Raw genomic sequence first — 25,904 nt, forward strand, 5'->3', positions numbered from 1 at the left:
GGCCCCTGCACTTCCCACGACCATGTCGTGGGCAGTTCAGGGGCCCCCTGCCCAGCACCCTCGTAATGCGCACTGTCTGCTTTGCAAATAGTGTGCATTCTGAGGGTCTGTATTGCTACGGTATTGGCCTTTGCTCAAAGACCAGTACTGTAGCTGTTCCCACTGGGCTTACCGGCTGGAACATCGTAATACAATGTTCCTGCCATTCAGCCCAGTGGGAACATCGTAATACGACGGGGTGAGGCAGCCAGGATGATGGTCACCTCATCCTCATGAGTTTGGTGGTCCGCTCGTCTGACTGCCAAACTTGTAATGAGTCCCTAAGTCTCTAGACATTCCAATAATTTTCAGTCTATTCAATAGTAGATCATCTTTATTTGTTCTTTTTCACTTGAGAAGGCTTGGACTTCCATTATTTGAATATAAACAAGATCTAAAAGCATTTTTCCAGTCAAAACGTTTTGTTCTTTTGACTGGGAATCAATCAGCACTAATAGTTTATTTCCAAGGATACAGTCAAGGGTATTTTGGCAGTCATAAATATACGAAAATGCTATTTTCAAGATGATAATATTTTTCTCTGTGAAAGAAGTTAATAACTTAATTTCACAATCATATTTGGAGTTGGAATATCTCATTAGTATTACCTATGTGAGTGACGTATACAATTGTATTTTTGAAATGTACCCCATCGATCAGCGGTCTTAGTATTACTTGGTATTCAAAATTTGAGTATGACATGTTTTAATTCATTTATACAGGTAATAGTACATCTTGGACTCCAACCGGAGTAGCAAGGAGCCTTTAAAATAGATCAGAGCCCTGAATGCATCAGTGAAGAAGTTTAGAAGAAAAAGTTATGGCTGAATGTAGGAAGCAATTGCAAATCCTTAAGAAGGTGCAGAATTTTTGTGAACACAAAAGCATTCTTCATGATGAGTAAACTAGTACAATCTAAGGATGTATAAAACTTGTGCTGCACTGAAAAAAAATAAGGATTTGAGGTGAAAACGGAGGAAAGACAAGTAGCAATGTGCAAATGCAGTGGTAAGGCTGGGATGTTTTAAAAGTGGGTGGCACAATGAGCAATGTAGGCCCTCTAGTAGTATTTAAATTAGAGGCCCTGGGTACATTTGTACCATATACATACGACTTATAAGAAAATTAAATTTACCAATCAGGTGTTGGCCCACTGTACCATGTTTTAGGGAGAGAGCAAAAGCAATTCAACACTGGTAGACACTGAAAATGTTCACTGAGTCCTAATTCCAATGAAAATGGGTTCAGCAACAGAGGGCAAGACTCGGGGAGAGACCCTGAAAAAAGGGCCAGGTCCAACACTACCTGTTCCCAATCAAATGTTATCACTTATTAAATCTAATAACATAACTCAGGGCCTCATTATGACTTTGGCGGCCGTAAAAGCAGACCACTAAAGCCGTAGGGAGGCTGCCACCGTCATAAGGGAGGCGTCCCAGAGCATATTATAATGTTCCCCCCGGGCTGACTGGTGGGAACATTGCAATACACATTCCCGCTGGCCTGGCAGGCAGGAACAGTGCTAGGATATTGGCCTTGGTACCTTTAAGGGAGCCGAAGCCAATATCCTAGCACCCGAGCATTTTCAGAATGCGCAATGTCTACAGTGCAGAGAGTGTGCATTCCGACGGTGCTGGGCAGGGGGACCCCCTAGTGCAGAGTCCCCACCCAACACCATTGGAATGCGCACCATCTGCAATGCAGACAATGTGCATTCCAACAATGCTAAGCAGGGGGGCCCTGCACTGCCCATCCCATGGGAATGTGCAGTGCATGGGCCCCTCTGTACCCCCCAGCACCGGCTTCCATCATCCTTTTCATGTCAGGGTCCCGCCATGAAAAGGCTGGTGGAAAGTGGGGTTGTAATCGGTCAGGCAGTGCTGAGTTCAGCGCCGCCCTGGCTGGTTACAACTCTGACAGCCGTCTCTCTGTCGTGAACACTGTTCCTGATGGGAACGGCGGTCTGCCTGTGAGGGTTGTAATGTGACAGTCAGACCACCACAGTTGTAGCGGTCTGACCGCCACTGTGAGGCTGGCAGTCCTAGGACCATTAGTCTAGTAATAAGGTACTCAGTGTTAATCAAAGAAAGATATAGGTCTTACAGTAGTGAAAAATGATTTAGGAGTTTTTTTTATTACTGGTACATGTAAAACTTAAACCTACATGTTCTACTTTTTAAATACCATGCACTATGGCCTAGGGGTTTTAGGGCCTACTTTAGTGATGGCTTCTAGGTATTAAACAAAAGGCATAGCACTGGAAACAAGTTTATTTTGCTAGGCTGAAAATGACAGTTTAAGATTGCACAGGATGCAGTGGCAAGCCTCAGACATCTTTTAAAAGACTACTTTAGTGGGTGCCACAAAGATTGTTGCAGGCCCACTAGTAGCATTTAATTTTCAAGGCCCTGCATACATGAAGTACCGTTTACTAGAGATTTACAAGTGAATTAAAATAACTAATAAGGTAGACCTCAATTGTAGCAGGTTTAAGGGAGAGAACACAAACACTTTACCACTGATTAGCATGGAAATAGTTCACAGAGTCCTGATGCTAACAAAAATGTGTTCAGTAACAAAAGGCTAAAATTTGGGGGACTCCCTGCAAAAAGGGCCAGGCGCAATAAGAACCTCATGATTAGAGCATTGCAAGAACCTAATTGTGTAGAACTTTCTAAAGACAAAAGACGTGGTAGGCAACAACATACTGGTCATATGTCACAGGATTTGAACTCATTTTTGTGATCCTTTCAAAATCAGGTAGCAATTGAGGATTATTCAGCGTGCTCCCATACAGGAGTTGCCAATCCATTGGAACTCCATCTTCTACCAGCTGTTATGCCCGTTTCAGCAGTACAGCACTGTTAATGATAAAGCACTACAAAAGAGAGGATATGCAAAAGCCAAAGTTGGAGGTTGACAAATGAGGACTAGTGGAATCCTTGATTTGAATGATAATGCCTTCTCAGAGTTTAACACACAAACACTACAAGAAAGACAGTACCGTGAGCCAAGCGATCCCGATGTTGCACATGCTGAAGGAACATTTGCAAAAGGAGGAACAAATACTTACTAATGTCAATGAAGAAGCAGCTGCTTTGGTGAGTACCTTTATCCTTCATGTGAATGCAAATTAAAGGCTGCAAAGAGAGATGATGTCCTCTGAAAAGTAAATCTGTGCCACAATACTGGAATCACAGTAAAAAAGTACTACCGACTTTCATTCATTTTTTAATAGTGGATAATTCAATTTACAAGAGCTGGATTGTCAGGAAACGAGGTGACTTAGACGATGAATAATTGTAGACTCAAGCCAATAGCAGATCTGAAGTGCTGCATTCAACCTCTAGAGGGAACGGTGTTGGCTCAGAAACCAGAAGCATATTACAAAAGCAGCACCAGCATCCACGATTGGTAACGCCACCACCTGCTACTAAAGCTACAGCATCATCAGCTTCACTTCCAACATCTGCAGTCGGTTTGTTTATGGATATCGCAGGACTTAAATCCACTGCACAGGTACCAACAATGCAGAACCAACAAGTATAAACAACAATGGCAATTAAAAAGATGGTGCACAACTATTTTGAGGACCCAACAGAGATCTGTCTGGTTCAAAATCCAGTAACCTATTGGCATGGGAAGAAGGAACAGTGTCCACAACTCAGGAGGCTGGCAATAAAGTATTTAGCATGTACAGTACCAGGGTATCTTTGGAGTGCATGTTCAGTGCTGCTGGGGTAATAGTCATGGTCAGAATGACCAGTGGTGTCTCTCCTCAAAATGTAGAGAGACAGATGATTAATATTAAGAAACATTTCATACCCAAAAATTATAAGGTTCCAGAAGACACAGCCATAGATGAAGGAATTTTCTTGGACATCACAAGAGTTATCATCCTCCACATGACCTTCATGAATTTGAGGATGAACTCTATTTTCTAGATTTAAAAAAAGAACAAAAAGTTGTATTTTTGTTGTTGATATGTGGCAAATGTATAAATAAAAACCTACTTGGTCCACTGTGCATAGAACAGATCAGCAGCTGATGTGATGCAAGGCCAAGGATAGGTAGTGGGCAATTTTTTCCACAGTCTATGCCCCAAGTTGAATTAGTCTACCTGATGATTATACGAGTGATAATCTTCTTCTGGGACTAGAATGTTCATAATGCTCACTTTAGTAAATAACTTTTCCTTTACAATATTTTTTTTGCAGATATTTGTCTTGGACTCTACTCACTTTTTTTCTTTTTGTTTCATATTGAAGAATGAGAATCCTCCTTTGCTGGTTCACCTTCTCCATTCTAAATAGGAGCCCTGTTTTGCCTACGATGTCTTCTCTATTTGGACCTGTTAGGGATACAAACAGTTAATCCCTTTGGGAAAAACACGCTCATCAAAAGCAAGTCTTTGGGGGGTAGCTGACAAACAAACCTGCTCAGGTAAGAACTGGAATGAGGGGATTGATGGGCCCAGGGTTGGCAAGGACTTCAAAGTAAGCATAACATAAACATATATCCTAGAATTCTTTGTTTGTTGTACGTAAAATAAACTGATAATAATAATAATAATAATAATATAATAGTAAATTGAAAACTCATAAGTAGGAAAAAACATATTGTTATTTTTTCCCCAAAAAAAATCTCACTCACTACACTTACAACAGACCCATTCCTCTCTGCAAATCATTCAAAAACCCACAAAAATGAACTATACTAAACTAATCTGCCCCTTCCTCAACTGTTCATATCCACGCTACCCTCAAAACACCTACACCTCCTTTTAAATCCTTTAAACCCCCACAAAACTAAACTGTACTAAACTAATTTACCTCTTTCCCAACAGGTGGACAACAGGTCAACCCCTCTCCCTACACAAAACCCCCTCCAAAATATCAAGGGGCATATTTATAGGGCCCTAGTGCCACATTAACATCATTTATTTTCACGTTAATGTGGCCCAAAGAGGCCAAAATCCCAGTACGTATTTACTGGGTGGCGCAATGCATGCATTGCGCCACCCTGTAACCCTTTGGCTACATTATGCCTGCACCAGGCATAATGTATACAAAGGGGGCATTCCCCCATTAGGGGAGCCGGTAAAATGGTGCAGGGAAATCTATTGGATTTCCTTGCACCATTTATTATGTCATTTTTAACGCCTGCTCAAGAATTTATTGAGACCTAACTGAACATAGTGGGGTTAGTGGCCTATTGCTAAGTGTAGATATTTACCTGCCCTAACCATTCATCTACTTTATAACACATACCTATATTAATGTACACATGCATATATTAATGAATATACACATTTGCATATATACAAAATTAATCAGGCATTAGACAAGTGAGGAAGACAGAGGAAAGACCCTAGTTGAGAAGGTGCTCCTCCATTATTCTCCTTGAGCTGAATGGTCTCCTTCTTCATGAGGTGCTCTTTAGTATTTTCAAATTTAATTGTGGATTGCTTTAGTGTGGCAGGAATGAACACATCTGCAAGTAGTAGATGAGCAATGGCATTTTAGGCATAACTAATTTGTATGACATGGAACTGTTTTTATAATGGAGGTTCAAGGCGTGGTATTGAGTTTGTTATTTAAGCAAAAATGTGGTTGCCTATAAATTCTTATTACATATGGTTTATTATTAATGTAGACAGCAATATTAATAATCAGTGTCTTCCAATTTTTTTCTTTCCTCTATTCAGGAACAACACAAAAGAGAAGGCCCCAGAAAGAGAAGTCATCCTCTGCCACCACCATTACAATGGAAGGCATTCCATAATTTTGGGCCCCCTTGATGCAATGGACATGCCCAGGGGACAAAGGTCCCCTGTGCTGGCCATTGGGGTGGTGGGCATGCTTCCTGTCTTTCCTAAGACAGGAGTCATGTTTTTGGTGGTTGTGCACCACGATATGGTGCTAGTCTGGTTAGAGGCATTTTTTTTGCCTCTAACCAGGCTAGCGTCATTTTCTGACACACAACTCTCTCATTCCCTACTGCCACCCCTACCCAGCTAGCGTCTTTCTTGTAGATGTTAGTCAAAGGTTTAGCACTGGCTTGCACCATTCAATAAAAACAGCACCTGGTGGCATTGATAAAAGACGCAAGCCAACGCTAAACTTTTTGCCGCAAAACCGCATAAATCTGGGCCTTAGTCTTTTACTTGAAGAGTTTTCTCACGGGGACAAAGTCACTAATCGGAACTGACCTCCATAGAGCCTTCTTCAGATACGCATTGCAGGAGACCTCGTGAAGAATTCTACCTTCGGACTACGATGACATTTTAGGATGGAAATCTTCGTCCGGGCCAAAGTTAAAATTGGATCTGATGTCTCTGGAGCCCTCCTCTGATGTGCTGCGTGGTAAGTACTGGTCAACTTTTTACATTTGGACTTTATTACTTTGTTGGAGCTTTTTCTCTCGGATGACCCTCCACACCAAGCTGATTTCAAGTCAACGTCGTCAGATTGCCTTTCTAGGAGCCCCCGGTGTAATCCTGGAAATCTGGGGCTCCCGAGCTTTTCAGTGGGACAAACCTCTAAGTCAGGCTGAGGTAAGCCAGCTAGACTCAGGATGTCAGGTAGTCCCTTTATGGAGCTTTTTTTTCAAATGTTCATCAAACTTCTAGATCTTCTTCCAGAAGGTCTTAGAAAGTCCTTTAGGAGTCCACAACTCATCCCAAGGATCCAGAAGCTCTGAGTTGCTCCTTGAGCCAAAACTTTGGCTCTACTCCTGCAGAATACATAGGGGCCCATTGTATTCAATGGCATACCCCCTTTTAATGCCTGCTCTAGGCAGGCGTTAAAAGTGCTGAAAAAAAATCCTTTTTTTCGGCACCCCTAACGGGGAATACCCACTTTGCATACATTATACCTGGTGCAGGCATAATGTACCACAAAGGGTTACAGAGTGGCACAAATATGGCACAGGGATTTTGGCATTCAAATGCCACATTAGCATAAAGAAATGACGCTAATGTGGCGCGAGCAGCTCTTAAATATGCCCCTAGAAACTTAGTAAAAATGCAGGATAAAAACAATAGTTTTACGGGTATCCAGAAGACTAAGACTTTCTTGGAAACACCAGAAAAGTGGGCTAAAGAAGAGAATTAGCTCTGCCAGATTATAACACCATCGTTGGGGGTTTCATAAAAATTTCACATTTTGGTCGGCTGTTAATATGAATCAAATACAGTACTAATCTGTAGATCCATATTCCAAATCTGCAAAGTGAACTTTCGGTACATCTCCTCCACTCTGAACTGTATTTAAAAAGTGCAAATGAAGGCTTAAGGACAGCTCAAAAACATGATAATAGGTTAATAAATGTATTGTAAACTTCAAATGATTTGGGATTCTCCAGGGACTTTGACTTGTCTGCAAGATGCCTTTAGCCTTTTATTGTGGAATGTAGGTCTTAATGTCTGGGGCAATTAAGTTCAGGGTGAGAGACTCAATTTGTGGGAATCCTTGAGGGCAATAAAGAAGGAGACACTTTCAAAATTTAAATATATACACTTATCCATATTTTATTACTCAGATTGCTTTGGACGCTTGTTCAGAAACAGAATTGTCAGGCTAAGTGTGATCCTAGCCAGGAAAGGTGTGGCAAATGCCACACCGGATTATGGGCCACGTGTATGTACCTTTTTTCTCATCGCAAATGGCCCGATTCTCAGAATCTGGCCGTTTGTGATGAGAAAAAAGCATTTTGGTATGTACAGACCCATTTTGCGATTCAGTAATCTATTGACCGAATCGCAAAAAGGGTTTGTGAGTCACAATTAGGAAGGGGCTTTCCCTTCCTAATTGCGAGTCTCAGTCCGATGTATGATTGTTTTGTGATCGCATTCGCAGTCTCAAATTGGTCCTGACCCATTTGCAAAAGGGAACGGGTCACAACGGGACCCCTTCCCATTTGTGAATGCATGCGAATTTTTTTTTTCAGAGCAGGCAGTGGTCCTTTAAGGAAAACGGGCTGCATTTAAAAAAAGAATACTGCTTTATTTAAAAGCAGTCACAGGCATGGTGGTCTGCTGACCCCAGCAGGCCACCATCCCTGTGAGTGCTGCCATTCCCAATGGGGTTGCAATTTGCGACCTACCACATGACTATTCATGAGGTGGGTCATTTGTGACCCCACTGGAAATCGCACACAGTGTGAAGTACACTGTTGTACATACATTTTTGCGACTTGCAATTTGCAACTCGCAAATGAGTTGCAAATAGTGAGTCGCAAAACTCGGGGTCGTACATCTGGCCCTATGTGAGGTGGCTGAAGAAAGATGATTACTATGGAATATGTGTGAGATGAATACTTGCCAGGCTTTCAGTGCCAATATTAATGATAATTATCAACAAGCTTTTATACACTGCCGTTAAATGTTCCACACTAAGAAAGAAAGATTTGTTCACCGTTACCTGATTTACTAGTCCACAAAATGCTGTCCAAGGTCAGACATGTTGGTGCAATCCTATCACCAAATTGCTATGCACCAAATGTTAATGACTCACATGTTTCTCACATGCCTACAGTTAGATCCTACTGGTAAAATGGTTCTAGACTTCTATCCAACATGCTACAAAAAGAGACTGCGGTAAGTAACATCTTTGTATGTTTGAAATAACAAAGTTGAAAACTAGGATGAACATTTTTGGCATGTTTGAAATAACAAAGTTGAAACTAAGATTTCACTAAACAAACAATACCTATTGGTAAATTTAATTGTACTTGTGAGACATGACACTTTTGAAAATGGGTAATGAGCTCTCTACATTTGAAAGGTTACAACCCGTAAGCGACATCTTGGTTCTGTTTGGAATAACAAGTTGAAATGTAGGATTTAACAAAACAAACAGTTCTCATTGGTATATTTAATCCCTTAGCTGCTGTGCCTTTTTCCTCACCAGCTGAGCAATTTTTGGGCTATTCGGGGTAGGTCGTAACACAACTGGAGAGTTTAAGAGAGATTAGAAACATGTAATTGGTGGTAATCAACCCACACTAGCTCCCCACATCTAAAGCCAGTCAACACAAAAAAGTATGGGGTCCACCAATGATATGGAGCTACAGTCACGAGAAATTATCCGTGGGCTCCTAGACCTCGCTGGGTGTCTAGAAAGTGGAGTGTGGGTGCTGTGGGGGGTGAGTGTGGGGAGGGGGTATTTCCTTTACGTTCTAGGTGGTCTCACACCCTATATAGTGGCATGCTTCATCATTTGACTACCTAGCCCCACCCAGGTAGGACAGTGCCACCTGGGCGGACTCAACCTCACCGTTAAAGGAACAGGAGGGGGTGCATGAATATATTTTTATCTGGAGTAAGTGGGATCCAGCTAAGCTAAGGGAATATAAAAACACCTAGGCAGTTACCAGTGTGTGATCTACACTTTTAATAGTGGTGTCTGCTGGTGTATTAAAAACAAGGATGGGACACTTCGTGAGAGTAAGGACTGGGTCGCCTATCTAAAAAGTGGCTGACATGTTTCTGCCCTCTACTATGAGCCAAGGAAGGTCTGGGGGCATTCTTCAGGGCCTAGGATCCCTAAACATCATGCAAAGTGCAGATAGACAATCTACCCGTAATAAGGGGGGAAGAGTAATTTGAACAAATGGAAGGGCCTACCTGTGGCAAGGAACTACCTCGCGGAGGCCTGAAGGAGTAAAAAACGTGGGTAACGTTATATCAACAGCACAACACAGCAAAACACACAATAAGGGGTGCCACAGCAAGCCAAAGTCATGGAGTAAATGAGGTGAAAACAGATCTCTACCGATAAAATAATACCTTACCCCAACGTCTAAGGCTACTGGCCTTAGATTCCAGGAGGGGGAGTGTCCCCTTATAGTCACACTCTGGGGAGGGAAATAGAGACATAGACAGGGATGGAGGTTACTATCAGAAGATAAAATCTTAGTCCGAGGGGAGAGCCCTTTGGGCAGAGAATAATACAGTCTAAAATGCCAGGGGGAAACAATTAGTACCATCATAGCTAAAGAGGTACTGTAGGGAGGGAAATCCTAACCCAGAGTAAAGCTGGGGTCAGGGTATGGTGTCTAACGTAAAGTACACAGAGTGAATGTACTGTAATGAAGAGGAATAAATATAACCTGGTTGCAGAAAAATCAACAGATGCCAGAAAATGCAGAAATGGCCACACTACTGATAGCAACACACACACTCTGTTCCAGTCAACCAGATAGTCTTATCTGTGACATGGCTGGAGTTCTAGTGGAAGTCCACACGTAAGAAATGAAGAGTGGCTGGGGAGTAAGTGCTCCTGCACTTACTACGTCAAAGGAGGCGCTAGCTGTGCGCCTAAACCGACCCCTCACTGGACCGCTTGAGGTATGTGGTCCACCGTGGGGGCGGCATAAATAGTATGTCGCTAATTGAACACCCCTGTGTGTTCTTTGCCGGACTGGCTGCGGCCGGTTATCCAGAATCGGCAGCCAGGGCGCATCTCTGAGTGACGCAGCTGTGTGCATCGGACGCTGGGAAATGAAGTTCCCAGCATCCGTGTGGCTGGCGCGAGCGTCGTGGCGCCCAACATGCGCTAGGGAGGCTGGGGAATGTAGCACCTGTCTCCAATAGGCTTCCAGATGCAGATCACGTTGGAGCTAGATAAACATTGTGGCCCCGGTGGAGGGGTGGAGAGTGAGAAGGGGGGAGAAAAAAAGAAAGAAGAGGGGGGGAGTAAACAAGGGGAAAAAAAAGGAGAGAAAGAAAAAAGAAAGAAAGCAGAGGGGGGGTTTGGGGTAGGGGTGGGGTGATGGGGGAGGGAAAGAAAAAAAGGAAAGCTGAAAGGGATGGGAATAAAAAAAACACATGACAAAAATAACAACAAAAAAAAAGAAAAAAGGAAGGAGATAGAGCGAGATACAAAGCAATAAAAAGAAAAGCATGAAAGAGTTAAAGGATAGATGAAGGATAAAAATTGGAGACATGAGGAGAGAATGAAATAGAAGAGAAGGGAGAAAAACAGGGGAAGACAGGCGAAGACACAGGAGAAAAGGAGGGGTTTAATAGGTGGGGATAGGTAGCAGGAGAGAGAGGGGAAGGGGCAGGAAGAGGAAAAAGGGGGGAGGGAGGGGGGCCAAGAGGAGGGAGGAAAGGCGGGGGCGCGGCGAGGGGACGGGGCAGCTAGAGAAAGTTTCAGCCGATATTGAGGCAGGGGAGCCCGTGACTGGTAGGAGCTGACTGGGTGAGAACTAGTATGAGTAGTTAGGGTGTGGTCATTTATTCAGTGAGGACCAAGGTATGTCATCATTCAAACTGCTAGTGTCTGTGTGTAGTCTCCAGACCCAGCGTTGCTCGTAGTAGAGTAACTTCTGTGGCATATTCTTGGTTGTAGGTTGCAATTGTTCTAACACAGTCCATCTCATGTCGTCAGGGGAATGGTTTTTGGCGACAAAGTGGCTTGTAAGTTTTGTGGCATCCCGTTTACACCTCATAGTGCTCCTGTGTTCACAGATACAGGTGCTGACCTTTCTTGTTGTCATCCCCATGTATTTGAGCTCACACAGGCAATTAATCATGTAGACCACATTTTTGCTATTGCAATTTGTGAGTGCCTTTAGTAACCATGGTGTCTTTAGACCGAGTTCTACAGTAGTGGACTTCTGTGTGAATTTACACACACTGCAGTTACCGCAAGGGTGGTGGCCAGCTGGTGGTGGTAACTGCCAGAGGGTCAACTGTCTAGTAGGGAGTTTATTAGTGGGTCTGGTGTGAACTACCATGTCACGTATGCTGGTGGCTCTTTTAAATGCGTGTAGTGGTTGTTGGAGAGGGAGACCGCCTGATGTCAAGATCTCCCAATCATCTCTGATGATCTTCTGGATCTTATTAGATAGTGGATTGAACATAGTTACACACACTATCTGGTCTGTCTTGGGTTTACTGATCCGGGGTAGCAATAGCTGGTCTCTGTTGTTATTTCATGCTCTTTTATAATCTGTCCTAATCAGGTATGCAGGGTACTCTATTTCTTGTAGTTTCGTGGACAAGTTACTTGCGTGTTTATTATAGTCTGAGATATCTGAGCAGTTCCGTCGTAGTTGTAGAAACTGCCCCACGGGTAGATTCTCCCTTAGGGATCTCAGGTGAAAGCTCTTAAATTGTAGTAAATTGTTCCGGTCTGTGGGTAGGTGGTAGACCTCAGTAACCAGTGAACCATTGCTTTCACGGAATAGGAGAGCCAAGAATGGCAGTTGGTCATTGCTTATGGTCATTGTAAATTTCAGAAACGGATTTGCCGTGTTGAGCCAGGCTATGAATGTGTGCGCTTCTTCTCTGGATCCTGCCCAGATGAGTAGAATATCATCAATGTATCGTTTCCATAGTTTGATCTGCTCCAGGTAGGGATTTTCTTCATGGAGTATTACCTGTCTCTCGAAGTTGTCTACATATAGACAGGCCAAGCTCGGGGCAAAGGTGCTCCCCATAGAGGTCCCCTGTACCTGATGGTAGAACTGGTTCTCAAATTCAAAGTAGTTCCTAGCCAAAGCCAGGTGTGCTAGGTCCAGTATAAACTCAGGCGGTGTCCATGAGTCACTCTTGTTGGTTTCCAAGAGCTCACATATAACCCCCAGGGTTGCTTCCTGGGGGATATTGGTGTAGAGTGACTCAACATCCAATGTAAGTAGAAGTTCAGTGTTTCTGTCAAAGGGCATTGAGTCCAGGAGAACCAAGGCATCCGTAGTGTCTTTGAGGTAAGTGGGTATCTGCTTCACTAATGGTTGAAGGAAGACATCGCAGAACTGGGACAGAGGTTCAAGCATCGAGCCAGTCCTGGCCACAATGGACCTACCGGGAGGGGGGATCTTCCCTTTGTGTATTTTGGGAAGTATGTAGAAGTATGGTATCTTTGGATTGGATTGTGTCAGAAATGCTGCCTCATGTCTAGTTATCCAGTCATTTTCGATTCCTCTAGTAACTAAGAAGGAAATTTCTTCCTGGATGTCAGGGGTAGGATCTCGAGATAAGCGTTTGTAATGATGTGCATTACCTAGCAGGCGCCGGCACTCATCTTTGTACATTGTCACTGGTAGAATTACAGTTGCCCTTTGTCGGCTGGTTTTATGATAGTGGAGGGGTCTGAAGTTAGACGTTTTAATGCTGTCAGTTCGTCTGAACTCATGTTATGGAAGGTATCATTCACAGAGCCTACGAGCCCGTTGATTTTACAGGACACCGATTTCTCGAAGGCTAATACTTCGGGAGGCATTTGTCCAGTCGGTGGGCAAAAGGTGGATTTAGGGCGTAGGTCTGTGTTGCGATCTGATTCAACAAAATCTCTTTCAAGGTGTTGGAAAATGGGTTATTGGTAGGGCAGGTAGGTACCTACACCTAGCAACAAGCCACAAACCTCCACAAAAGTACAGTTAGGTCTCAGTAAATTAATCCCAGCTCTACCCTTGGTAGCTTGGCATCGAGCGTCAAGGCTTAACTTAGGAGACAAAGTGTAAAGCATTCAAATATCACAAAACAGTATTTAAATAAAACACAGGAAACAGTTTAAAAATCCAAAACCAATTTATAAAAATAGCTTATATTTTTATCTTTAAAATGACACAAAAACGATTAAAATCGGTTCAGGGGAACCGGAGATATGAATTTTTAAAGTATTATTATTTTCTAGCGCTTAGAAACAAAAAGCGCCAATCGGGTCATCTGGTTGCACCAGGACCGGGGCAAAGTCAAACTTTCAGGCCGACCGCGATGGAGCCCTGCTCGGCTACAGGTCGCGGGAGGCCTCGGTTAAAAAGTTACCTTCTGACTTAGTCTTTATTTTGAAGTTTTTCTTCACCGGGACGAACCTGCCAGTTGGATCCGACCTCCTGGAGCCCTTGTCCGGATACGCGAAGTCGGTTTCCTCGGTGGTGATTTTTACCTTCGGACTTAGTCGTTTTTTCGAGATGAAAATCCTTCGACCGGGGTAAACCTGGATCTTGATCCGACGTCCGTGGAGCCCTTCTCGGATACGATGGCTGGAAGGTCCCGGTCAACTTTTTACGTTCGGACTTAGTCTTTTTTTTGGATGTTTTTCTTTACCGGGACGAACCACGAAGTCAGGCCGGGTCGCGGTTGAGGCAAGCCGGCTAGAATTTCTGCGTCGAGTCGGTCACTTTATGGAGCTTTTTTCTAAAATTTCTCCAATCTTTTCCAAACTTCTGGGGCTTCACCCAGATGTTCTTTTAAGGTTCTTTTGGGCTCCACAGCTCACCCCAAGGGTCCAGAAGTTCTGTGATGGTCCTTGGGAAGTGCGGACTTCAACTCCCAGAGTACACCTGGCGCAAACTCCTTTTTGGCCACTGGGCAGTGGTCAGCTGGTCACTTTTTCAGGAGTTGGTGCAGGGGACTCTGGTTAGCAATGTTTCACCTGTAGCAAACAGGGAGTCCCTCCTTGAACCAGTGGAAGCCAGGCAAAGTCCTTCTTGTGGTGAAGCCCAAGTGTGCAGCTGGTGCAGTCTTTCTGAGTGCAGGGTCCAGGTGCAGGCCAGGGGTCCAGCAGGGCAGTCCTTCTTCTTCTTGTAGTTCTTTCTTCTTGAAATTTGGTGGGGATCTGAGGCGTGGGTGCAGGTCTGCCAGTTTTATCCTTGCTCCTGGGTGAAAAGCAGGGGGGCCCTGGTTCTCCAATCAGGGACAGGGTCGTCCCCCTGTGATGACCACTTCCTGGGAAGTGTGGCAAAAATCCATCCCAGAAGGCAACAGTCTCTAAAAATCCAAAATGGATGAATCTGATTTTTGGAGGAGAGATCTGGCTGAGCCCACCCACTGGTGTGGCTAAAAATCATAAACACACCCCTCTCCTGCCCTCTCCTAATCTAATCAAGGGGGCACCTAGCTGTCTGGGGTTGCAGGATGTGGGGGTGTTGCTGGGTGCTCCAGATGTCCTTCTCTACCTTTGAAGACCAGTTTGGCAGCCCTCCCCCTTCCTGCCTCACCATCTGCTGAGGGGAGATTCTCTCCCCCAAGCACATTCCTTTGTGTGAAGTCAGGCCACTTCACACCTCATTAAAGTAGCCTGGCAGAAGCTGCTGCAGGCTGGCCAATCAGAGCACAGCAGCAAAAACAATGCAGAGCTGAAATTGGCAACTTTTTAGGTAAAGTCTAAACTTTTTACCTGCACTAGTTATATTAAATCCAACAACTGGAAGTTGTGGGATTTATTATAACAATCAATTTGATACCAAATTCTTGGTATGTAACATTTAAGGAGACTTTAAAATTTAAAATAAAGTCTGCCCATTCTAGCCTATGAAGGCCATTTACTTCAATGAGGGAAAAACGAATTTGGCTGTTTTTACCTCACCAGGGCTTATAAATCTATTTTTATAAAGTCCCTGCTTATAGTTACATGGCACCCAGCCCTAGGGGCACATAGGGCACACCTTAGGGGTGACTTATATGTAAAAATAAGGTAGTTTAAGACTTTGGAAGTACCTTTAATTCCAAAGTCGAATTTGCATATAACTTTAATTTAAAAGCAGCCAGCAAGGCAGTCTTGCTTTTAAAATGACACTGGGCACCTCAGCAATGCACCTAGGTGTGCACCACCTATGCTGTGGTCCCTAAACCTACATGCCCTACCATATACTAGGGACTTATAGGTAGGTTTACTTAGCCAATTATAATTAGCCTAATTTGCATATCCATTTTACACAGAGCACAAGCCCTGGGACTGGTTAGCAGTACCCAGGGCACCATCAGAGTCAGGAAAACACCAGCATAAAGTGGAAAATGGGGGCAAAAAGTTATGGGGCCTCTGCAATCAGCCCCAGTTTCTCACACAACCCCCCCCCAGCCCACACGCCCAGGAGACTCAGCCCAACCCTGGGAGAGTCTTCCTGGCTTGTTAGGCGAGGAAGACAGTGAAGAAAACTGGCTGTCCCTTTGCAGGGCCTACTCTGCCTTACATCCCCCTGTCAGGGTCACTCCCTCTGGGTAGTGAAGCCATCCCAACAGTAAAAGGACCCAACTCAAACTGAAACTTCCCTCTAGGGGGGTTTTCCTCCTCTCTCTCTGCCAACTTGGGTAGTGAGGTGCCCACCTCCCCTACTCCAAACTTTGCTAGGGCAACACCTAGGTTACCCAAAGAGGTCACCCAACACTTGAGCAACCCCACCATGACCAATAGGGTCAGGGGGCCTACTTTGCTATTGGCCCTGGGGTCTGCCTCCCAGGCCAAGTACAGTGCTGCCAGGAAGGCTAGCACCCAGCAGAGGCTACTGACAGCTGTCAGTACCCAGAACCACACCCTAAGCTCTCCACTGACAGGTGGCTGAGCTGCTTTAGGGGCATCTTTGGGGTCCTGGCACCCCTCTTGCTGTCTAGAGTGGGGGGCTACCACCTCCTGTGGCAGACACCCTCCTTCCACTCTCCCTTCTGTCAGTGCAGGGGCAACACCTTGCATCTGGACAGCTGCCTGACTACTCAGGACTTCCTTGGGGTCAGGTGAGGCCTCACCAGTGCCAACTCTGGGCTCCCCCCTTACTGGGGCAGAAGGCCTTTGGCTCCCTGGAACTCTCTTTAAGAGTGGCCTACCCTTCCTTTTCTTCTTTCCTTTTCTTGGGGACCCCTGTCTCCTAACTGTAGGGACTGACTCCCCAGGACTTTGGGTTGGGGGGGCGCCTTGGGCGACCACCCCATCTGTGACCAGACTCTCCTCTGGGAGGTCATTGCCCAGGATACAATCTAGGGGGAGGTCAGCACTGACTACCACCCTAATCCAGTCAAGGATACCCTCCCTCTCTAGGGGCACTATGGCTACAGGTTTGGAGGTGACCTCCCCTGTGGCTATCCTGACTTTCTTTGTCTTTCCTGGGACATACATGTCTGGGGTCACTAACCGGTCACTCACTACAGTGTGACTGGCACAGGTGTCTCTCAGGCCAGTGGTAGGGATCCCATTCACTTGAATGTGGTGGAAGTGCCTACTCCCACCCTCAGGGATCACCAGCTTACCATCTGGTCCTGTCTCCCAGCACAATGCTAGGAGGACTTCATCATCTGAGGAATCCTCCTCTATGGCTACACTGGACAGCCCAGTGCTAACCACCTTCTTTGGACAGGCTGCATCTCCTCTGAAGTGACCTGTCTGCTGACAGTCAAAGCAAGCCCTACTGTCCAAGAGCTTTTTTAACCCTGGGTCTCCCTGTCTCTGCTTGTCAGAGTGGGAGTGGGATTTACTCTCCTCCTTCTTAGGGTTCTGGGGTACAGAGGGAGTCTCTGTGGTGGGCTTACCACCTCCCTCCTTAGGTTTTTGGGGACCTGTCCCCCCCTTCTTGGAGTCTCCCCCCTGGGACTTGACAACCACCCTGGTTCTCAACCACTCATCAGCTGCCTCCCCTAGCTCTCTAGGGTTGGTCAGCTTAGAGTCCACTAGATGCTGGCGTAACCTTTCTTGGATACAATTGGTCAAGATGTGCTCTCTCATGATCAGATTGTATAACCCCTCATAAGTATTTACTTTGTTGCCAATAATCCAGCCCTCTAGTGCCTTTAGTGAGGTGTCCACAAAGTCAACCCAAGACTGGGTACTGACCTTCTGGGTGTCCCTGAACTTCATTCTATATTGCTCTGGGGTCAGACCAAACTTCTTGACTAAGCACCTCTTCATACTAGGGTATGAATCTGCCTCCTCCCCCCTTAAGGTCAGAAGCCTATCCCTCCCTGAGTTGGGGACCAACTCCCACAAAAGGGAACCCCAGTATTGAGGCCTAACCTTTCTCATTTGGAGTGCCCTCTCAAAGGCCCCTAGCCACTTATCTATGTCATCCCCCTCTACATAAGCAGGAACCACCCCCTTGGGTAATCTGGGGCAAACTCCCCCACCCATGGACACCTCAGCTTCTTTATCGCTGCTTCCATCTCTTTTTTCTTTGTATGCCCACTTTTTCTTCTCTAGGGCCAGCTTCTCTGCTTCCAAAGCTATGTAGGCTAGCTGGGCTTCCAGCTCTCTTTCCCTGATGGATGGGTTCTCTCCTCCTGAAAGGACCCTCTTCCTACCACTAGCTTTGGGTCTGCCCCTAGTGACTGTATCCAGTGAGGACCGTTCCTCCTCTTCCTCACTTGGGGTCTGATGCTTTCCCTCCCCTGAGTGGTTAGAGTTAGCATCTTCCTCTTTTTCTCCCTCCTCTGGAGCTTCCTCTGATTCTACCTCTTGGGCCTCAGCCCATGCTGCCAGGGATGTGATCAGGATTTGCTTCCTGAGATCAGTGGTTTCAGGCAACCCTCTTTCAATACACAACCCCCTAAGCTGGACTACTGTCAGTGTGGGTAGGCTAGCCAGATCAAGCTCCATGGTTCCCTAGTTTTGTGTCAACAAAAACTTTTTGCAAAAATTGGTAACAGGAATTTAGAAAAATTACAAAAATTCAATAATTGAAATTAATCCAAATTAATTTTTAAAAAAAAATTAAAATTAAAAATTAAAAACAATTTTTGCACTAGGACAATTTAAAGGATTTTTAATTTGTTTTATCTAAAACTGTAACGTGATATTGAACACAAGTACAGGATCCCGTCGCTGCTTCCAATTATGTTGGAAAATGGGTTATTGGTAGGGCAGGTAGGTACCTACACCTAGCAACAAGCCACAAACCTCCACAAAAGTAAGGTTAGGTCTCAGTAAATTAATCCCAGCTCTACCCTTGGTAGCTTGGCATCGAGCGTCAAGGCTTAACTTAGGAGACAAAGTGTAAAGCATTCAAATATCACAAAACAGTATTTAAATAAAACACAGGAAACAGTTTAAAAATCCAAAACCAATTTATAAAAATAGCTTATATTTTTATCTTTAAAATGACACAAAAACGATTAAAATCGGTTCAGGGGAACCGGAGATATGAATTTTTAAAGTATTATTATTTTCTAGCGCTTAGAAACAAAAAGCGCCAATCGGGTCATCTGGTTGCACGAGGACCGGGGCAAAGTCAAACTTTCAGGCCGACCGCGATGGAGCCCTGCTCGGCTACAGGTCGCGGGAGGCCTCGGTTAAAAAGTTACCTTCTGACTTAGTCTTTATTTTGAAGTTTTTCTTCACCGGGACGAACCTGCCAGTTGGATCCGACCTCCTGGAGCCCTTGTCCGGATACGCGAAGTCGGTTTCCTCGGTGGTGATTTTTACCTTCGGACTTAGTCGTTTTTTCGAGATGAAAATCCTTCGACCGGGGTAAACCTGGATCTTGATCCGACGTCCGTGGAGCCCTTCTCGGATACGATGGCTGGAAGGTCCCGGTCAACTTTTTACGTTCGGACTGAGTCTTTTTTTCGGATGTTTTTCTTTACCGGGACGAACCACGAAGTCAGGCCGGGTCGCGGTTGAGGCAAGCCGGCTAGAATTTCCGCGTCGAGTCGGTCACTTTATGGAGCTTTTTTCTAAAATTTCTCCAATCTTTTCCAAACTTCTGGGGCTTCACCCAGATGTTCTTTTAAGGTTCTTTTGGGGTCCACAGCTCACCCCAAGGGTCCAGAAGTTCTGTGATGGTCCTTGGGAAGTGCGGACTTCAACTCCCAGAGTACACCTGGCGCAAACTCCTTTTTGGCCACTGGGCAGTGGTCAGCTGGTCACTTTTTCAGGAGTTGGTGCAGGGGACTCTGGTTAGCAATGTTTCACCTGTAGCAAACAGGGAGTCCCTCCTTGAACCAGTGGAAGCCAGGCAAAGTCCTTCTTGTGGTGAAGCCCAAGTGTGCAGCTGGTGCAGTCTTTCTGAGTGCAGGGTCCAGGTGCAGGCCAGGGGTCCAGCAGGGCAGTCCTTCTTCTTCTTGTAGTTCTTTCTTTTTGAAATTTGGTGGGGATCTGAGGCGTGGGTGCAGGTCTGCCAGTTTTATCCTTGCTCCTGGGTGAAAAGCAGGGGGGCCCTGGTTCTCCAATCAGGGACAGGGTCGTCCCCCTGTGATGACCACTTCCTGGGAAGTGTGGCAAAAATCCATCCCAGAAGGCAACAGTCTCTAAAAATCCAAAATGGATGAATCTGATTTTTGGAGGAGAGATCTGGCTGAGCCCACCCACTGGTGTGGCTAAAAATCATAAACACACCCCTCTCCTGCCCTCTCCTAATCTAATCAAGGGGGCACCTAGCTGTCTGGGGTTGCAGGATGTGGGGGTGTTGCTGGGTGCTCCAGATGTCCTTCTCTACCTTTGAAGACCAGTTTGGCAGCCCTCCCCCTTCCTGCCTCACCATCTGCTGAGGGGAGATTCTCTCCCCCAAGCACATTCCTTTGTGTGAAGTCAGGCCACTTCACACCTCATTAAAGTAGCCTGGCAGAAGCTGCTGCAGGCTGGCCAATCAGAGCACAGCAGCAAAAACAATGCAGAGCTGAAATTGGCAACTTTTTAGGTAAAGTCTAAACTTTTTACCTGCACTAGTTATATTAAATCCAACAACTGGAAGTTGTGGGATTTATTATAACAATCAATTTGATACCAAATTCTTGGTATGTAACATTTAAGGAGACTTTAAAATTTAAAATAAAGTCTGCCCATTCTAGCCTATGAAGGCCATTTACTTCAATGAGGGAAAAACGAATTTGGCTGTTTTTACCTCACCAGGGCTTATAAATCTATTTTTATAAAGTCCCTGCTTATAGTTACATGGCACCCAGCCCTAGGGGCACATAGGGCACACCTTAGGGGTGACTTATATGTAAAAATAAGGTAGTTTAAGACTTTGGAAGTACCTTTAATTCCAAAGTCGAATTTGCATATAACTTTAATTTAAAAGCAGCCAGCAAGGCAGGCTTGCTTTTAAAATGACACTGGGCACCTCAGCAATGCACCTAGGTGTGCACCACCTATGCTGTGGTCCCTAAACCTACATGCCCTACCATATACTAGGGACTTATAGGTAGGTTTACTTAGCCAATTATAATTAGCCTAATTTGCATATCCATTTTACACAGAGCACAGGCCCTGGGACTGGTTAGCAGTACCCAGGGCACCATCAGAGTCAGGAAAACACCAGCATAAAGTGGAAAATGGGGGCAAAAAGTTATGGGGCCTCTGCAATCAGCCCCAGTTTCTCACACAAGGGAAAAGTTTTTGAGGCGGACTTTGCGAAATAATTCGGCAATTTCTGTTCTGGTCTTGAAGAGATCTATTTTGGGGGTAGGGACAAAGTTGAGGCCTTTGTTTAGTGCCTTAGACTCAAGCGAGTCAATAGTTCTATTGCTTCAATTCACAATATTGTCCCTTCCCTTAGTTATCTCAGAGATTGCTATGTTTTGCTTGTTCCTGGAGTGTTCTCCCGATGAGACTCCGGTGGTTTGTCTCTTGGTTTCCAATGAACCCTTTTCCTTTTCCCCTTTCCCCTCCCTTGGCCTCTGTCTAAAAAAGGGGGAGGCTGATCAGGGAACGATCATTGTCCTGAGCTTTGAAAAAAGGGGGTGGGGGTTGAAAGGTAGTAGGGGGTCCATACTGAGCTGGCCAGCCCCATTGTTGACTCATGGGAGGGGGGTACGAGGGCATCATGGGTGGGTAATTCCATCTCCCCCGGTATTGGACGCGGCGCCCCCGGCGCTGTCGTGTCTGAACTGACGAGTCACTGTCAGTGTCCGAGCTGGTATTCCTGTTAGAGGAGTTGTCGGACATGTTACCTTTCGATACATATTCGGGATTCGTGTATGGGTACACTTTCTCTTGGGTGAATCGTTTAGGTCTTTCTGGAATTTAGAGATTTTTTGCTGGGTAAGGTATTCCCTATATTCATTAATGTTCTTATTAGTTTCTTCCAGCTTTTTCTTAAAGGACAGAATGCTAACGCCTGTGTTTAGATTGTTATCACTAGTTTTAATCTGTATCAGGAGTGCTTCAGACAATCTGGTCACGGTTTTAATTGTCAGTATCAGCCAGTCTCATGTACACTTCCATGCAATCAGAGCCCAGTCTTTTCTGACTTCTAGGTCTTCCAGGAAGATACATGGCTCGTTGGACACAATGAGACCATTGGGTGCTGTGTTACTACGCAGGTATTCGGATAGAATTGCCCGTGTAAAATTATCTTCACCTGTGACCGTTTAAGTTCTAATAGAGTACTAGAGTACTAGATACTAGAGTATCCCAGTCCCCTAGTTGGGACAGGCTTTTTGAAAGGGCTGTGTCGCCAAGAAAAGATGGTGCTGATAAAATTGCAGTCACCTCTTCATCATCAAACGTGAGTCCCTCCGCCATGTTGGTAAGCATTGTCGGGGAGCCCAAACTGCTATGTCTAAATCCAAATCCCTGGGGTGTGGGGGGGGAGGTTGATGGGGGGGGGGGGGAGACTGAAAATTTAGGTCCTGCCTTTCTTACTGAGTGTTCCTCAGGAAGTACGTCTTGTCTCAGGCCTTTCCTGAGTTGGTAACTTGGGAAAGAACTCTCGTAGCAAGGAACTGCATGACTTTGGCTTGCTGTGGCACCCCTTACTGTGTGTTTTGCTGTGTTGTGCTGTTGATATAACGTTACCCATGTTTTTCACTCCTTCAGGCCTCCGCGAGGTAGTTCCTTGCCACAGGTAGGCCCTTCCATTTGTTCAAATTACTCTTCCCCCCTTATTACGGGTGGATTGTCTATCTGGACTTTGCATGATGTTTAGGGATCCTAGGCCCTGAAGAATGCCCCCCAGACCATGGCTCATAGTAGAGGGCATTAACATGTCGGCCATTCTTTAGATAGGCTACCCAGTGAGGCCTTACTCTCACTGAGGTGTCCCATCCTTGTTTTTAATACACCAGTAGACACCACTATTAAAAGTGTAGATAACTGCCTAGGTGTTTTTATATTCCCCTAGCTTAACTGGATCCCACTAACTCCAGATAAAAATATATTTACGCACTCCCTTCCGTTCCTTTAACGGTGAGGTTGAGTCCGCCCAGGTGGCACTGTCCTACCTGGGTGGGGCTAGGTGGTCAAATGATGAAGCATAACACTATATAGTGTGTGAGACCACCTAGTCCGTAAAGGAAATACCCCCTCACCACACTCACCCCCCACAGCACCCACACTCCACTTTTTAGACATCCAGTGAGGTCTAGGAGCCCCTGGATAATTTCTCGTGACTGTAGCTCCATATCATTGGTGAACCCCATACTTTTCTGTGTTGACTGTATTTGGGGTAGGTCACACTTAGGCCCCCATAACTTTTTGTGCACATAAGCTATCCACACCAAATTTGCGTCCCTTTTTTCCTCCATTCTAGGGATTGTAAAGCTACCCAGAGTTTGTGGGTTCCCCTAGAGGAGACCTAAAAATGTGCCAAAATACAGCTAAAAAAAAATTAAATGGGAAAAAAGTGCTGCAGAAGAAAGCATCTGTTTTTTTCCCTGCAAATGGCATCAACAAAGGGTTTCTGGTGCTAAAATCACCATCTTCCCAGCTTTCAGGAACAGGCAGACTTGAATCAGAAAACCAAATTTCTTTGCACAGTTTTGGCATTTTACTGGGACATACACCATATTTACTATTTTTTGTGCGTTCAGCCTCCTTCCAGTTAGTGATAGAAATAGGTGTGAAACCAATAGTGGATCCCGGACAGCAAAACATTGCTGAAAAGTAGACAAAATTCCGAATTCAGCAAGGGGTCCTTTGTGTAGGTCCTCCAAGATTTTCCTACAGAAAGTAGCAGTTGAAATAATAAAATATAGAAAATGAGTTGGAAAAAACAGCCTTTTCTGACTATGTTTTCTTCAGTAACTTTTTACAACTATGATAGATTTTTGAAAGCAACATACTGTTATGTTTGCTCGACTCTCCTGGCTGCAGGGATATATAGGTCTTGTAGGCTCATCAAGAACCCAAGCTACTCAGAGCCAATAAACGAGCTGCATCTTGCAATGAGTTTTTATTGTATATCGGGTAGACAGCAATTCATTCGGTAAAATATGAAGACTGAAAAATAGGTCTCAAGGAAACCTATGTATTTCTGAAATGGGCACAAGATAAGGAGTTTAGAAACAGTGGTTATTTGCACATCTCTGAATATGGGGGTCCCAATACTAACATGTGAATTACAGAGCATTTCTCAAAATGACTTCTTTCTTACACACTGCCTTTCATTTGGAAGGCAAAAATGTAGAGAAAGACTATTGGTAATAATAACACTTGTTCTTCTGGGCTGTAGCTAAGCCGGCACCTAGGGAAACCTACCAAACCTATACATTTATGGAAAGTAGACACATACAGAAGTCCAGGATGAGGTGACTTATGGGGCTCCCACTGGGTTCTGTGACCCATAATCCTTTACAGACCTCAAAATTTGGCTAAAAAAACATGTTTGCTGAAAATTTGCGCGATGGAAATTTCTGGAATCTGAGGGGAGCCACAAACTTCCTTCTACCCAGCATTCCCCCAAGTCTCCCGATAGAAATGGTATCTCACTTGTGTGGGTAGGCATAGTGCCCGCAATAGGAAATGCCCCAAAACACAACGTGGACACATCACATTTTTTAATGAAAATGGACCAATTTTTTACAAAGTGCTTAGCTTTGGATTTTGGCCTCTAGCTCAGCTGGCACTTAAGGAAACCTACCAAACCTATACATTTATGGAAAGTAGACAGCTGGGGGAATCCAGAATGGGGTGACTTTTGGGGCTCTCACCAGGTTCTGTCACGCAGAATCCTTTGCAAACCTCAAAATATGGCTGAAAAACACATTTGCTCCACATTTCGGCGATGGAAAGTTCTGGAATCTGAGGAGAGACACACACTTCCTTCTACACAGCACTCCCCCAAGTCTCCTGATAAAAATGGTACCTCACTTGTAGGGTACTCCTAGTGCCCGTGACAGGAATGGATCAGACAACCGTCAATGTTAATCCTTACATGAGGGCAACTGTTGACCCTGAGGTGATCCATTCCTGACGCAGGCACCAAGTACAGGCACTCAAGTGGGGTAGCGTTTTTATCAGGACATGTGTGGAAACACTGGGTGGTAGGAACTGTGTGGATCTCAGCATATTCCTGTAGTTTGTGTGACAGAAAAGCAAGAGTTTTTATTCAACATTTCACCTTAGCATGGTATTCTGGGTAAGAAAACTTTGAGGAATCCACACAAGCCACACCTCAAAGGACTCCCCCGGGTGTCTGGTTTCCAGAAATGTCTGGGGTTTGGTAGGTTTTCCTATGTGGCCGCCGAGCCCAGGACCAAAAACGCAGGTGCCTGCCTTACAAAACCATGTTGTTTTATGATAGATAATTTTGATGTCTCCACAATACGATTTGGGCAGTGGAACTAAATTGGGGAGCTAAAGTGGGGCGCTCCCAGGAGAGCACTCTCTCTGTGCTTGCCGCCGCATGCACCTGCTCTCAGGGTTCATATATATATATATATATATATATATATATATATGTATATTGTTTTTTAATAGCTGTATGGTTTCCCGGGGGGGTGATCGTGGTTCTCAGGGAAACCATATATCTATTTTTTTTTTTATGTTATTTTTTTTTTTTAACCACTGGGGGGACTCCCATCCGGGGGTAAACTAACTTATGTTTTCAAACAATATGCCCATGGAGGGGGGGGCTGGCCCATTTTCAGAGTGGACCGACTCCCCCCACCCCCCTCAAGTGCAATCCCTGGTGTCTAGTGGGGGTTTCTGGCCATGTACCACAGCGTGGCTGCGATCCATGGCCAGGAAACCAGTTCAGGAAGGCCTTGTTTGAAAGGGGAGAATCTCCCCTTTCAGACGAGGACTTTCTGAAAGGCATGGAGGCTTTTCGGGCTTGTTTTCCCCACCGGGGCAGAAAGTGGCTTTACCTGCTACTTCCTGCTACGGTGGGAAAAAACAAATTGTGATGTCAGCATGCATCCTGGCACACTGACGTCACAGAGTGGTGGGTAGGCGGGCGGGGGGAGACACAGAAGCTCTTCCATTTCTCCT

The sequence above is a fragment of the Pleurodeles waltl genome, chromosome 10 (assembly GCF_031143425.1).
Source record: "Pleurodeles waltl isolate 20211129_DDA chromosome 10, aPleWal1.hap1.20221129, whole genome shotgun sequence".
NCBI classification, from domain to species: Eukaryota; Metazoa; Chordata; class Amphibia; order Caudata; family Salamandridae; genus Pleurodeles; species Pleurodeles waltl.